Source organism: Terrapene carolina, unplaced genomic scaffold (assembly GCF_002925995.2).
Source record: "Terrapene carolina triunguis isolate 2854851 unplaced genomic scaffold, T_m_triunguis-2.0 Scaffold33356, whole genome shotgun sequence".
Taxonomy (NCBI): Eukaryota; Metazoa; Chordata; order Testudines; family Emydidae; genus Terrapene; species Terrapene triunguis.
The window spans coordinates 855318-870129 of NW_020697707.1; the positions used below are offsets into that span (position 1 = coordinate 855318).

The 14812-nt window shown below is 45.0% G+C and overlaps 1 protein-coding gene across 1 annotated transcript in view; it reads left to right on the top strand.

Annotated features, from left to right (window-relative positions):
* The window catches only part of NRG1 (neuregulin 1), a 237281-nt gene that overhangs the window by 57021 nt on the left and 165448 nt on the right, over positions 1 to 14812 (top strand). Inside the window, exons 4-5 of the mRNA XM_026663345.1 lie at positions 7043 to 7093; positions 10437 to 10487. The gene's annotated coding sequence lies outside the window, so the exon portion shown is untranslated. The remainder of the gene's footprint in view (positions 1 to 7042; positions 7094 to 10436; positions 10488 to 14812) is intronic.

Genomic DNA, 14812 nt, shown 5'->3' on the forward strand with positions numbered 1-14812 from the left:
TCTCAGTCCAAAACTGTTTCTTTGTTCCTCAAGTGTTGTGGCTGTCATGGGTAGTGCAAAAGGGAGGAATAACTTGGGGCATGTTCTCCATTCTTATACTTTTCCTCCTCTTTGAGAATCATCTCCAGCTGGGGTTCAGGAGACAGAAAGTCTGTGTGGACAGGAACCTCCAGCTGTTTTTTTTTAATCAAGATGTAAATTTCTTGCTCTTTCTTGCCAAAGAATAGCGACTTAACCAGGTGCAGGTCCATTTGATTTCGTTGACACCTAGCTGAGGCCTTCTGTCTCAGAGGAACTGGTTTGTGGCTGCTTTTCTGAACTTGGAACGTTTCAGTAATGCCATGCGGTAGAATTTTATACCTTTACATACAATGCTGCCACACATATTTTACCAGGACAATAATGATCAGTAAATTATGAGCTTTCAAATGATATCTCACAAGGCATACTTTGTACAGAATTTACCTTAGTCTTGAAAAAGGGGTAAACATAGGGGGCTACAGACTGTTACAAAGATTCTTACAGCCATTTTGTTGAGAAGTGCTTGTGCCTCCATGCTGTGGAGCAGGGATTTGAAATTTGGCTGTGGCAGTTGCCCTGCTGCCAGGGATATGCCTTTTGCTGTTCCTTGGAAAAAACACCCAAATCTGTTCAAAGTAGAAGTCTGAAAAATCTCAGTTCACCTATAGTAAATAGAGAATTGTCAGAATTTGGCAGCTAAATTCTCCAAAGAGTGCACTGAGCATGCTCCCTCCAGTCACAGCTCCAGGTGCTGCCCAGACTGTGCATGCACTGTTGTCACTGAGTATGCTCCAGGACTTTACCTGCAATTGCTGCTGGGGACTGCTGTGGTGAAGGGGAGAGAGACTGAGATCAAATGAGGAGCCTTGTGTCGGGGGAGATTAAGACTGACTGGGCAAGGAGCTTGGGGAGGGAGACGGGATGAGGTGATGGGGTGAGGGAAAGACTGGGATCTGGATGGGCAGTCTGAAGGGGGAAACTAGGACTAGGATAAAGTGTCTGGGCAGGGGGTGGAGACTGGGAATGGCTAGGTAAGGAGACTGGCACGCGGAGCCAGGGATGGGGGAGATGAGACATGACAGGGACAGAAGGAGTCGGGCTTGGGGAATAAAAGGGGGCAGAAGGGTCTGAGCCCACTCGATTACATTCTCTTTCAGAACTGGGAATGTAACCAAAGATTCCTCTGCTGTCAGCAATTATCTGTGAAACCCACTGGCAAAGTGTGTTCCTCCTAGAGCATTACAACCTGTTACTGTTATCAGTTACTCCATTAGGTCAAGCAGCAGAGGTCTGTGCTGTGGATCTAAAGGTTCCAGCCCTGCTGATGCTCACATGGATGTCAATATGATACGGCTTAATGGAATTCCTGGGGTAAAAATCTAGAAAATTGCATACAAAAAAATGTTAGGGTTGCAAAATCAAGAACTTAGAAGTTGGGAAATGCCAGAAATAAAGTTGCCGAAGGACCCTTAATTTGGCCCCCTTGTGTATATGCATTATGGTACAGTCTTTAATTACATGCTCACATATTATTATGTGCCACAGAAGCCCTTTTTGTTCTAGTTAGCTACTTTTGATTGAACTTGGGTCTACTTATTGTGTTTTGACAGCTACTTTTTGTTTTCCCTATTCTCCTTCCAAGTGCAAAGTAGTCCCCTTGTGTTTGGAATGTGGGCCTGAAGACTATCAGGTTTGCCCTTGTGCTGGATTGTTTTTTCTTCCTGCCAGGCTATGTGCTGTATTTGGCTGGACAGATCGTCTCGTAGAATTTGTTTGGAGATGAAAGGAACTTGAATTTCTCATGTAGGGTGCCTTATAAATAGATTTTTTTTTTATTTAAAAAATACAACTAAAATCAAATGATAAGAATATTGTAAAAATTACAATTTCTAGTTTCTAGCAGTCTTAATGGTATGCAGCAGTTCATCTGTCCTCTTTTCATTTATAATGAGCGTAACTTGCCCACAGGGTACAAACTGCCTTCTTATTTGGCCTCCTTCTTTTTCACATGTGCTTCCCTAAGAAGGACTGTAGCTGAGGTCAGTAAAGATGCACAAAACTCTTTTGGAGATCTATAAATAGAGAGCACTGGGATTTGGGTGCATTATGCTAATTGCTTTTCATATACTAATTTGTCACTTTTCCTATGCAAAGGGGTTCTTGCAGCACACTTTTTACTTTTCTTATTTTTTAAGGATCATTTTAACTGTACTAAAAGAGCATTGATACAGTAATATAAACTAAGGCCAGAGTTTTCAAATTTGTCTTCCAAAAGTTACACACCAAAATCCATATGTAGACACCAAAGGAAATAACTGTATTTTCAAAAGTACTGAACACCCTGCATTGATTTCAACTTTACACATCCCCGTTTGGAAATGGTGATGTGCAGCCACCATTTCATTAATGCGTGGACTTCTTCACAGTGTAACGCAATAGTGTTGGTACTATAACACCATTCAGCATGTCAAATGGAGACAGTTAAGAATGCAGGATTTCTCATGCCACCATAGGCTGGTCCACTGAATCCACTATCCTGCCTCTGCAGGTAGCCAATGTCTGATGCTTAAGAGGAAGGCAAATAAAATCATAAATGAAATCCAGCCTTACAAACATTAAATCCCATAATGCACCTGGCCAACTGTGCAATGCATTTCGTGAAAGAAAAATCCCTTCGTGGCCCTATATTGATCAGTCTGAAGTTTGATTAGAGCAAGAGACCAGACTATCCCTCTCTTGTGTGTTTGACGAGGCCAGGCTAGGAATTGTGGGCCAGATTCTCAGCTGGTGTCAATCAGCAAAGCTCCATTGCAGCCTGTGGAATCCAGCTGAGGATCTGGACCTAGTTGCATTTGTTTTAATGGTGCAATTTGAGTAGGAATTGTCACAGTGTCACCACTTCAGCACCCCTCATGAATGGATGAGGAGGGTAAGGAGCTATGAACATAGCTGGGCAGGGGGGGAAATGTGTGTGGGCAACTTCCATTCCTTTGGACAGCTTTCAGTGATGAAAAGAGTAAATGACAGCAGCAACCACTCAGATGAGCTCAGGCAGAAATATCCCTCGGAGTTTGGAGTAGGGGCAGAGCTCTCGCAAGCATCAGGAAGCATGATCTCAATGGAGCCATGAGAAACACAGGGGTCTCTGTTCCATTTGGAACTTTCTACAGGAATATGAGTCACATAAAAATGACCAATCTATCAACTCCAAGGAACTAGAGGGGAAACCCGTAGGGATAACTAGCTCAGCTTTTCAATGATCAATAAATAACATGAAGATATGAATGGACAGATCGTCCTTTTGGTATGTCAGCAACATAACCCCAATTATTCGTTTGAAATCAAATGTTTAATAACAATGTTGCTTTGTACTATACAGGAGCTACATGAAAGCCAACACTTGGAAAGTGAATGAAACATGCTAAAAGCAATTCCTCCATGTCCGGTTATATTTTCATACATACACTATATCACTAAACATAAATGGGTATCTCACCAAACTCCTCCATACACCGCATACTCGCCATAGAACGCTGCAGAAAGGGAGCGCAGAGATGTGCCAGTGGCTTCTATATGAGACGAGGGCACCGGGAGTTATCCCTGGAGAAAGGCATTCTCTGTTCTTAACATGATTAGGACCTTTTCCTGTAGCTTTGGATCATCACAGTCTCTCTGCCAGGCTCTGGAGAAGGAAACTCCCTCTATTCCAACAGGACCCTTTGCCTGTGAGTGAGAGGAGGTCTGCCTTTTATTCCAGGGATCCTTCTCTTTCTGGGAGTCCCTGATGAGAACACTGCTTAGGAGTGGATTTCTCTGCTCCTTGCTTTCCCTTCCTGTCTGTCTCCCCATTTATCTGTGAAGCCCCTCCTCCTCCAGGCATGGCTAGCTGACTGTGCCAGAGGGGCCTGGGTTCATAGGGCAGGGCGTTGCTGACCTGGTTTGTGCAGTCATCTGTTTAATGTCAGCTAGATCAGGTATAGTCCATTAGTGGTGTCAAAGCTGTGCCTCCAGCTCTTATGAAGGCATGGACACAATGGGTGTCAGCCCACCTTTGGGAATGATTTGAAAGAGCGGCATGTCAGGTCAGATTCCAGCAAGTAAACCATTCAGCTGAGTTCACACAGCACTCCTTGTCTGAGCGGTTATCCCTTCTTTCTCAGCACAGCTTTCATGGATGAGAACAATGGATCAGACTGAAGATACAGCAGGCAGTTTGTGTTGCTGAGCCCTTCGTGGTCTTTGCCTTCTCTTCAGTCACCTGCCAGGGAGAGAGCGCAGACTGGGTCTGGCTGGAGGACCGGGACAGTGGGAGTGAGAACTCCTGCCGTGTTACCTCAAAAAAACCAACATTTCACTTGCCTCTCCCTCTGCAGTTTTTGGCTAGGGAAGTGGAGGAGCAACAGGCAAATGTTTCCATGTTCAGGGAAGAGTTTGTGTCTTTTGTTAAGCCCTGACAGTACAGCGACTCTCACAGACCTTAGATGTGCCCCAAGAGGAATGGGATATGTGCATAGGTGCTGGCACTAGGGGTGCTTCCCCGCCCCCTGGCTCGAATTGGTTTCCATCATATACAGGGTTTACAGTTTGATTCAATGGCTCTACGCATCCCCACTACAGAAATTGAATACACGTGGGGGGGAGTTACAATGGACAGGGCTATTAACATTGTTGCTGTTGATGGAGACCAAGATGTGAAGCTGAAGAGAGGGCCAGAAGCCACTCTGCAGATCACCAGCTTCTCACAGTGCTGAAGATACCACTACTGAAAACCTCCTCCTGCTCTTCCGCCTCTGCGAGCGCTGGAGGCCACCTTCCTCTTTCTCCTCAGCCTGTTTTCTACAGGTGTTGTGCAGAGTGGAATGCATCGCGGCAGTGGTGCAGCATGCAGTCCTCGATAAGCGATCATAAGCACCTGTTGTGTTTGACACCTTCAGCTGTTGATGTTACTAACCACACTTGATGCTGTGTGTCTGTGCCACCTGTTCTCTGAATGTGGTTCTTCTGGAAGCCCTGTTGGTGCCGAGCTTCTGGTCATATCTCCCACTACAAATGCAACTCACCGTCTGTATTGGTGGAAGCATGGACTAAGCCTTGACTGTTGCTGCCCAGCCTGTGACGAGAACGGTGAGAGTGCCAGCTCAGCACAGGCACTGAATGGAACACTGTTTCTTTCAGAAGAAAAGAAAATGTTGCTCCAGTACGGCCCGAGGCAGAGATGTCTGAGGTGCCAGACCTGCTGCGTCCCCTCTCATTTTTAAGAAAGGTTAATTGCTCGGGCAGCTCAGATTATATATCAGTGCACTGTCTCCATCTCTGACAAGCTGCATAGATATTTACTGGTGCCCAGCCATGCACCCCCACATGCCATGACCTTGTGTGACAAGATTTTGACCCTAGTATTTTATATGCATATGTACACTTTTCTTTTGCAGAGCACCCACCACAGAGTAGCGGGGGAGCACTTCATAACAATTTTTCCTGCATCATGAGATAATCATGGACCACGTGTCCCAGAGATCAGTAAATTTGCCAAAGGAAACTGGGCCACAAGGAAAAAAAATCCAAACAGAAGAGCTAGTGAAAAAGGGAGGCCAGAAAGGTGAACAGATCCTAATACAAAGGCCTTACATCAAGCTTTGATTGCAGCTACATTGAGGGAAATTACATAGACTGGTTCTTGATGCTGGTCATGTCCATGTGCAACCTCAGGATCAAGAACAGAGAACAACGTAGTAGTCTTATTTGCCTTGAAAGAAAATGGTGGACAGATATCCTTCCACTAACCCATGCCTCAATAAGGGATTTCTGTATCTTTGTAGGACTACAGAAAATGGAAACAATCTGAATGTCCCAGGGAGTTAGAATATTTTGAACAATGTGACAGGGCTCCACAATTGGGTGCAGACCACGGTTGTTCAGGAAGATCTAACACTATACCATGGCCAATGGCTGTCAGAGTTCTTTTCCCAAGTGTCTTCTGCATTCTTCTTCTGTATTCCTTTTGTCTGATCTACTGGAAGCTCACATGCTTAACATTCTAAGCAGGATGTTCTCAACACTTCTTGAAATGGTGGCATCTATGACCCTTCTCGTTCTCCAGCCAAGCATGAGGATATTGTACTACTAATGGAGTTGTAACTTGTGCAGCGATAAAGAACTTTACCACCTCAGTGCTTGATAACTGTCTAGACAACTTCAGAAAACTTACAGTCCAGGAACATGTCTGAAGAGTTTTCTACTCAGCCAGACATCACAATAGCATATTGTGATATGGATGTTCAGTGCTCTGGGTCCCCACAGAAACCTGCTCTAACAGAAAGCCATCCATCTACTTATTAGACACTCTGCTAACCATCTGGCAAGGAGCTAAGTGCTGGTACTATCATGTACCATTGCCACCGACTTTTATATCAACAAGCAAAGTGGGGAGAAGCCTATGGCATTATGCCAAGAGCTGTCATTCCCTGGGACTTTTGTATAACGACAACTTGACTCCACTTTTGTGCAACATGAATGCTCACTTCCAAAGCAGAGACTTCCGCCTCCACCATGAGTTGCATGTGAGTTAGACGATTTCCATGAAGTAGAGAAGGACACCATTGGATATATTCACGAATAAGTAAAATAGGATGACCAGAAATCTTTCTTTGCAAAATCCAACTGCTTAGAAGCACAAGGACTCAATTGAACTGTTCCATAAATACAGCCATTTGTGTGCTTTTCCTCAGTTGCCGTGGATCCATTATTCCCAGATGAGAATGAGAGACTTGAACAACAGGGTCATTCTACCCATAGATCATCCTGTGTTTTCCCCCAGGAAGCTACTTTGCAAATAGACAGTCAACTGCAGTAGGCATCCTGGCCCCTGAGGCTGAAGTCTGAGCTTGCTTTTTAGAGCTTCTATTTTTTCCTTGAGCCGGTCCTTTCTTAACAGATAAACTGGCTTTTACTGCTAAGAATGATGAGTTCAGGATCTTCTGAAACCATATTGTAACCTCCTGTTACCTTTTATGTTTTACAGAGCACTCCAGCAAGACACCCGTATCAACAGAAGGAGCAAAAACTTCCTCACGTAAGTCAAATTAAACGGTCTCGTCTCTCTCCAATTAGTTCTTCAGACCTAGGTCTGCTCTCTCTAGCTCATTCTGCATATAATGATTTGCCTGGAGCCAGAGCTCCAGCATGTGGGAGTGAGAGTGACTTGAATACTGGCCCTGCATTGGTGACTTTAAAATAGGAGTGAGCTATTTAGTACATTCCTGCTTTTTAATACTTTAACGTGGAGGTGCTCTTTAGCAAACAATTAAAGAAGGGGATAAGCATAACTTCCAGTGTCTCTGAGCTGTATACGTTGACCTACCTTGTTCACTGCAACCGTCAGTGTGCTGCAGCTCACCTGACCTCTTCTTGGGTTATAGGTTACTAGTAACACTTTACCTGCTGGAACACATCTTTACACTTGGGCCATAACAGAATCTTTCCCACCGGCAAGTAGCTGTATCTGACTCTCTGCCTGTGCATGTGCATTTTGTAGGATGGCAGTGTCAAATACGTTCATGTTTCCTAGCAGGCTACACAATGATTATCTCACATTCGTGTAAGAGTGGGTCCTCAGTAGCTATGTGGCCCACATAGGTTCCTGGCTAGCTCATAGTGACACTTTCTTGTCCCTTAATGACTCCATACGACCTGTGTGATCAGGTCACCAGCACCTCCTTTATCTTTCTCCTATGGGTGGCTTAACCTGACAGGATCTGCAGTCTGGTACTGCCCTTGTGCAGGTTTCATGAATGCAGGTGGTATTCTTGGTCTGTGCTTTTACCACCTTTGAGCCTGTTTCAGCTTGGTATAAACTCTTCTGTGTCTAGCTCACCTTCAAATCGGTGTGTGTGTTCCTCTCCACATTCTGCCCTTGAGCAGCTCTGCTGCTAAGTGTTCCATGCGTATGAAGGGCGTGTTTCTAGGCTCCAGGGGCATTCAGAGTGCACTGTCTTTCTTTTTAAAAAAAAAAAGAAATATTAGTGTTACTTTAATAATAGTCCCTGTATGGTAGATGGTAAATATAACACTGTAGTGATACTTTATAAATGGTCATGTCTCTCCTACCATGTCTGGCTGAGGAAGTTGTAGACTGGCGTGGATAAGACATATATCCCACGGATTTGCAAAATTGCACAGATCCGGGCTGGCAAAGGGACAGTGGTCTCTCACTAGCTCTTCTGGAATGCTGTATCCGCTTTTAGTCTGAGATGACAACATTGGTAGGCTAGATCAAGGAGAAAAGTGTGACCACAAGAATTTGCATTAAGCATGCCTGCAGCCTGTCCTTTGATGCATCTGTGTGTGTGGTAGGCTTGGGAAATCTTGGCACTGGTGTCTAACAAATGCCAATCAGATGATCCAGGATTCACTCATATTCTCAGTGTGGCTGTCTGTATTGCTTCACTTGATACATATTAGACCAAACAGTTAATAGCAAGTGTTCCTGTAAGCACTGGAGCCAGTTTTGTTCAGAGGAGTGTCATGCTGGCCCTGGCCTGCGCTTTATTCTCCTTTCCTCACCCCTTGTGATGTAAGAACAAAACCTGTACACAGCACTCCTTTCTTCACAGAACCTGCGGTTTTGCTACTTGTGTTCTTCCCATTGCCTGCTTCTGTACAGGAATATTTTCCTCTTTGCTGTGGCTGTGACAGAGGCTATGATGTGGATTCTGAGGTGTGCAAAAGGACATTTGCTGCTAAAATACTGCACTTGCAGATTTAATACCAAATCGTAAATAACAAAACTACTTTCCACCCATGGGAGTATTAAAGTGCATAAGTCTGATGACTACTTCTCAGGGTACTCTCTCCAGCCTCTGTCTTTCTAGAATTCTGTATAGAGAGTTGGCCACTTAGCACAGGACATCATCTTACGTTGGGATGGAGTCAGGATGGGTCGGGATGACTCTGTTCAGCTCTTGTACATCCAAATATATCCATAATGTGCCATTTTTCTTTTCCATTCTCACAAAGCTGTTAATCCTGGAGCCATGCTACTTCTGCTCTGTAAATCATTACAGAATCCTCTAGCTGTTTCAGAATAATAGGGATTTTATGCACCCTGCAGAATTATTCAGCACCCTGCAATACAGATGAGCACATTAGATCTTCTTTGATGATTGGAAATAGACTAGTGTGCAGTGCTCCTGTTTAGACTGCCACTGTCCAATTGCCTAGGAGTGCTGCTTTAGTATCTTTGGAGCTGAAGGAACTTGCAGAGTCACCTTAACTTCAGGTGTGATTTCCCTCTACATGATTATTCCTTTTGGGCCCTACACTCGAACCCCAATGGGCTACTGTGACCCTGGTTTCTAAATTAAGATCTCTACTAGGAATATGGCAGTGTGTTTAGCCTGTGCCCGATGGGCTATCAGAAACCTCACTGATACATTCTTGGGGTTGTTGTTCAACGCTGAGCATTCCTTGACTCTGTCTTCCTCTCGCTGGTTGCATGGTATTCTACTGCTACCCCAAGTCAAGTCCTCTTTCTGCATGGGTTCTGTATTATTGCTTTCTAGCTGAGATGCTGTCCTGCACACCTTTGCATATGACTACTGAACTCATGTGTTACACTATATATTGCCCAGACCCTCGATGGGTAGAACTTTTGCAACTCCTAAATGCATGCCCTGGTTTTGTTGCACGCATTTGGGCCTTGTACCTTTTGTCTCAATAGGTCTGGGCCTGGTTTGATTGGCCTGGGCCTGGTTTTATATGTCTCCCAGAACTAGTTGCTTCACCTGCCCTACAAATTGTGATTCACTTCTGCCAGCTTAAGTCTGCTTCTTTCTTTTTTACCACATTATGCTGCCACTAAGTACAATTTTGTTCTTGAACATATCCTCCTTTCACAGTTTCGTGTCTGTGCTCCGTTCCGGCTGTGGATATGTCCAAAACTGGTGGCTTTCATAGACGCTGCTCTCCTTTTAGTCACAGCAGTCCCTAAGCACAGCTATTATTTAATGTAGCCTTGAAGATCTGTTTGGCGTTGTTCTAGAGAGTTACTTGCTCTCAGCACTTCCTTGCTCAATACGCAGAATAGAATGGCCACTTTCAGGCCCTCTGCTTTCTGGCTGCCCCTGATTCTGTCACAGGCAGCTGAAAACATTGTTCCTATCACTGCCAAATTTTTTTTACATTTCATTCCAAGGACAATGGATCATTTTTGCATTAATTGTTTATTCATAGTGTGCCCTGGACTTGCTGTAGTGACTTTGAAGTTCCTCACTTTCTGGAGTTGTTATTCTTTTTTCTTTCCTTCGGTGGTTTTCTTTATTTTTTTCTGGGGAAGACAAGTTCAGGATCTTCCAATACAATGTGATAGTTTTTTTGTATCTCCTTATGACCTTGTTGTTACCTTCTGTGTGTTGCAGAGCCCGTGTTTGGGATACAAGCATCAACAGAAGGAACTAATGCCTCCTCCTGTAAGTACATACAAACAGTTCTAGTCTTTATGAACTAGCCCTCCAGACACACATTTTCCTCTCTAGCTCCATGAGTGGATAATGAAGTTATCCCATAGATGCAGTAAGTGACAGGGAGCGACGCACCTGCATTTTGGGACTATCAATATATTTTTTAAGTGTCAGTGTTCGGGAATGCTGTTGTATCAGTCTTTGAGCTTCAGAGCCTCAGTCAGAGATGGTCCAACCTTGACAGCCTCAGGGCCAAATGTATTATTTCAGAAAGGTCGAGGGGCCATACTCAGGCAGTGCAGAGGGAGAGGAAACCACCGAAGTCCCCTACTGGGAATTTCCCCATTGTGGGGGAGTCCCCAGCAAGCACTCTGGCTCCTCCCTCCCTCTGCTCAGCGCATGGTACTGGAATGTGCTATGCTCCAGCTAGCCGCATTTGGAGCATGGCCCCTGAGGGTCCTTCCAAGTCTGTGGCCAGCTGGCTCATGTTAAAGCTTCGCCGTTTCTTCTCTCTTTCCCCTGTCCTGGGCTGCCCTGGGCGGCTGTGTGGGGGAGGGGAGACATTTTGGCTGAGGTTCAGGCAGAGCCTGCTGAGCTCCTACCCTACTCTTCGTGGGGCTCCGGCAGCCCAGCAGGGAAGTGGACAATGGAGGAGCAAGAGCTACTCTTCTCCCTCCTCTGCAGTGCAGAGGCAGCCAGCGGGGGGGGAGGTGCTGAGCAGATGCATCGGGGAAGGGACAGCAACTGCTGTGACTGCTCCCAGCTAGGGTGACCAGATGTCCCGATTTTATAGGGACAGTCCCGATTTTGGGGCCTTTTTCTTGTATAGGCTCCTATTATCCCCCACCCCCGTCCCGATTTTTCACACTTGCTGTCTGGTCACCCTACTCCCAGCAGAGCTCCTGGGGCTGCAGGAGAAGCAGTATGAAGCAACTGTGGAGGCGCCACTCCTACATCCTCCATGTCGTGATGGGGCTGATTCAGACCCTTCAGTTTGAATATCGTAGGTTGCAGCTCAGGGAGCCACTTTTAAATTCATGACAATGTGCACATATTCATCTTAACACAGTCACCCTGGATAGCCACAGTTTAGAAGCCCCTACACCCACTGGACACCCCTGGCCCAAACAGCTAATTTTTGAGAGTTGGGAAGGCATTCTACCCCGGAGTACATCACTGTGTAACTGATGGGACAATTGGTGGGGAGGGGCTCCTCTTCCTCTGAACCACTAGGACCTGGCTACTGCTGGGGTAAATGGACCATTGGTCTGATGATCCCTCATGACAGTTCAAGTGTTTCTATAAAATGTATTCTGCACGGTATAGCAAACTATATATAGATGCCCTTAATTCATGTTTAATAGCTACTGTAGGAGCATAATATGGCATTTTCAAGGCCAAATGCCTGGACATGGAACTCAGAATATTCTCTGTGCTTAAAATGAGAAATAAGATTAATGCCTGCAGATTTTTTTTCTAGCTATTGGATTGATTGGTGCTTTTAACTGTGTGTCGAGGGAAAATAAGAAATTAGGGCAAAAATCTTTCAGCCTGCAAGGTCAGAGTAATAAATGGGATCTTACATTTTTGAGGCATAACAGCAGGGCAAAAAGACAACCCACCTGAAAGGCATCCTCAGTACTGAGTATTTAAAATAGCCTCTTAGACTTCCACGACCAAATTCTGCTCTCACACTGATGTAAATGAGCAGTCACTCCATTCAAGTCAGCAGAATTAAACAGGAAAACTGTTGAGAGAGCACAAGTAGACCCCACCGCCTTGCCCCTCGGGTAGACAAAACACTCCCAAAGCAGAATGGTCGTGTTTTATATTGGCTTTGCACATGGGTAGACACTGACACACGGGGCGTGGCAAGGCGAGATGTTTGAAGATTAGGCCCCCATATATGGTATGAAGTTGTTTAGGGTTTTTTCCTGATTTGACTGGGTCATGCCCATTTCACAGGAGTTGTTTTGAATCTTGTAACAGCCAGAGGAGGTAAAATAAACTCTTTCCTTCCACCACACTGAGAAGATTAGATGTTGTTTCAGAAAACATACCAGAAGTGTCGCCATCAGCCAAACACAAGAAGGAATCTCAGAACATTGCCCTGGCCTAAATTTTCTTAAGTGACCAGTGATTTTAGGTGCCTCCTTTTTGCGGGGGCCCAACTTGAAACATCTTAAGGGTGCCTGGTTTTCAGCGGGCAGGTGCTCACCGCTTTCTAAGATCATGTCCCTTTAAGGTGTGTCAAGTTTGGCACCCAAAAATTGAGGTGCCCTCCTCAAAATCACTAGTCCCTTTTAAAATGTAGGTATTGGTGCTTGTAATTATCCAGCAGTTCATCTGGATCAGTAGAAAAGAACATGAACAGATAATGACGCTCCACCATCTTACTGAAGCCACCAGGCTTGTGAAACTGACTGACAACAGAACGGTCTGGAAATCCAGGAGAGGAGGGAGAAAATTCAGGTCAAAGCCTGTTCATATCCTCTTTCATCATCCAAGGATCTATGGATGATACTAACTTACCAACGATAGCACTGTCAGATGGTTTGTTTTCCAAATGCAAAGTAAATTATACTTGCAGGATAGTATCCATTAAGTTTATTTTTTATTATTCAATACTGAAAACTAAATTATAGCTTTTATTTTTCTCATCAGCGTAGTTCTGTGTGATAGAATTTCCCCTGCAGGATTGGATGAGCTAAGTGAGCAAATCACTAGTAATTGGAGCCCTTTGTGCTATCATTAGCAAGGGCTGCCGAGGTCATCTGAGCAGCTAGGGAATGGAAGTCATTTTTCTTCTGTTTTTAGGGCTGCAGTGACCTGAAACAAATCCCTCACAACCTATAACTCTTTTCTGTATGATGCTGGTGAGGGAGAAGTAATTCTGAAACTTTACCCGCAAGACAACTCAGTGCCTTGGTATCACATGCTTTTAGTTAACTGCGTGCTTAAGACCAGAAAGAAAAATTTGGTTGGCTTTGCAGTGTTAAGAGAATTGCTGTAAAAATGTTCTGCTTCATCACCATGACAGTCAAATATTGTGTTGCATGGCCTTGCTCTTATTTAACAAAGTGTCCCTAAAGATGTATTCTTGCTTGTAAAATTATAACATGATGAGATTCTAAAGTAACCATGTGCTGTGTTGATGCACCAGACAATTAGTGAAGTACCAGTCATAATCAGAACCTTGCACTGCGGCAAAATCTCTGCATGGGGAGAAGTGGGTGGGTGACCTCTGTGTATCGGATGTTCCATAGAGTGTTTTGCTGGGCACTGTCTCTGTGTATGTTGTATAAGCACGAGGAAGAGTTTCTGAGCACTTTTGACCTGCTGGTAACCTGTGGGCTGGGATCAAGAAGGGGGAAGCCAGTCACGTTGGGATCTCAGCCTGGATCAGCGTGGGCGACTGTTTGCAGGACAGAAAAGGCAGATGGGCTTGCAGCTGAGGGGAGAGAAAAATCAGACCTTGGAAAGGCTTAGGTGGTTCTGCTTCATGGGGATGGCAGGGAGTTGTCCAAGGGTTTATGGAAATGTGAGGGGCCTTGAAGTGTTGTGGAGAGACAGTGGGAGGGTGTGGTGGCTGTCAGGAAGCCAGGGAACCTGTTAGTTGGGAGAAGGAGAAGAAACTGAAGAGGAGTTTTCTCTTTTTCATTCTTCCACACAGAACAAGCGTCATCCTTGATGTTCTTGTGGTAAAACTAGTTTCAAACTAATGAGCAATAGCAGTGGGAAACGTTGGACTTGAAAAGAGTCAAAACCTGTAAGAGAGTCAAAGGAAAGATCAAAACCTCTGGGGAGAATATTTGTCTGAAGGGGCACGGCTGAATAATGAGGATCCCTCACCCACAGAGACGCCTGCACTGCTGCAGTGTAATTATTTCCATATGGCCTCGAGTCTACAAAAGCCCCACATTTATTTTCCTAAAATAGATCCTCAGCAGTCCTGTTCAGGAAGTCCTGGGTCATAAAACCCATGTGAGCTACTTAACCCGGTGTTTGACCGTCTTTATTCTTGAAAAATAAACAAAGAGAGAGGAAAACCCCAACCCTTTTTGGAATCAACTCTGGCCTTATCATTCATTAAAGACCAAACCCATGCACTGTGTGAGAAGGCAGAGTATTTGGGCTCTAGGTGGATGCGGGGGTGGGGGGGTTAGAAAGGTGAAATCCACCACCTCCAACCTGGGGAAAGGCTATGGTAGCAATGCAGCTCTCTCCAGAAGTGCTAGTGCTAAGGGTGCAATCGCACCCCCTGGCTTGAAGTGGTTTCCAACATATACAGGGTTTACAGTTTGCTTTATATTGTTCCAGCACCACTGGCTCCC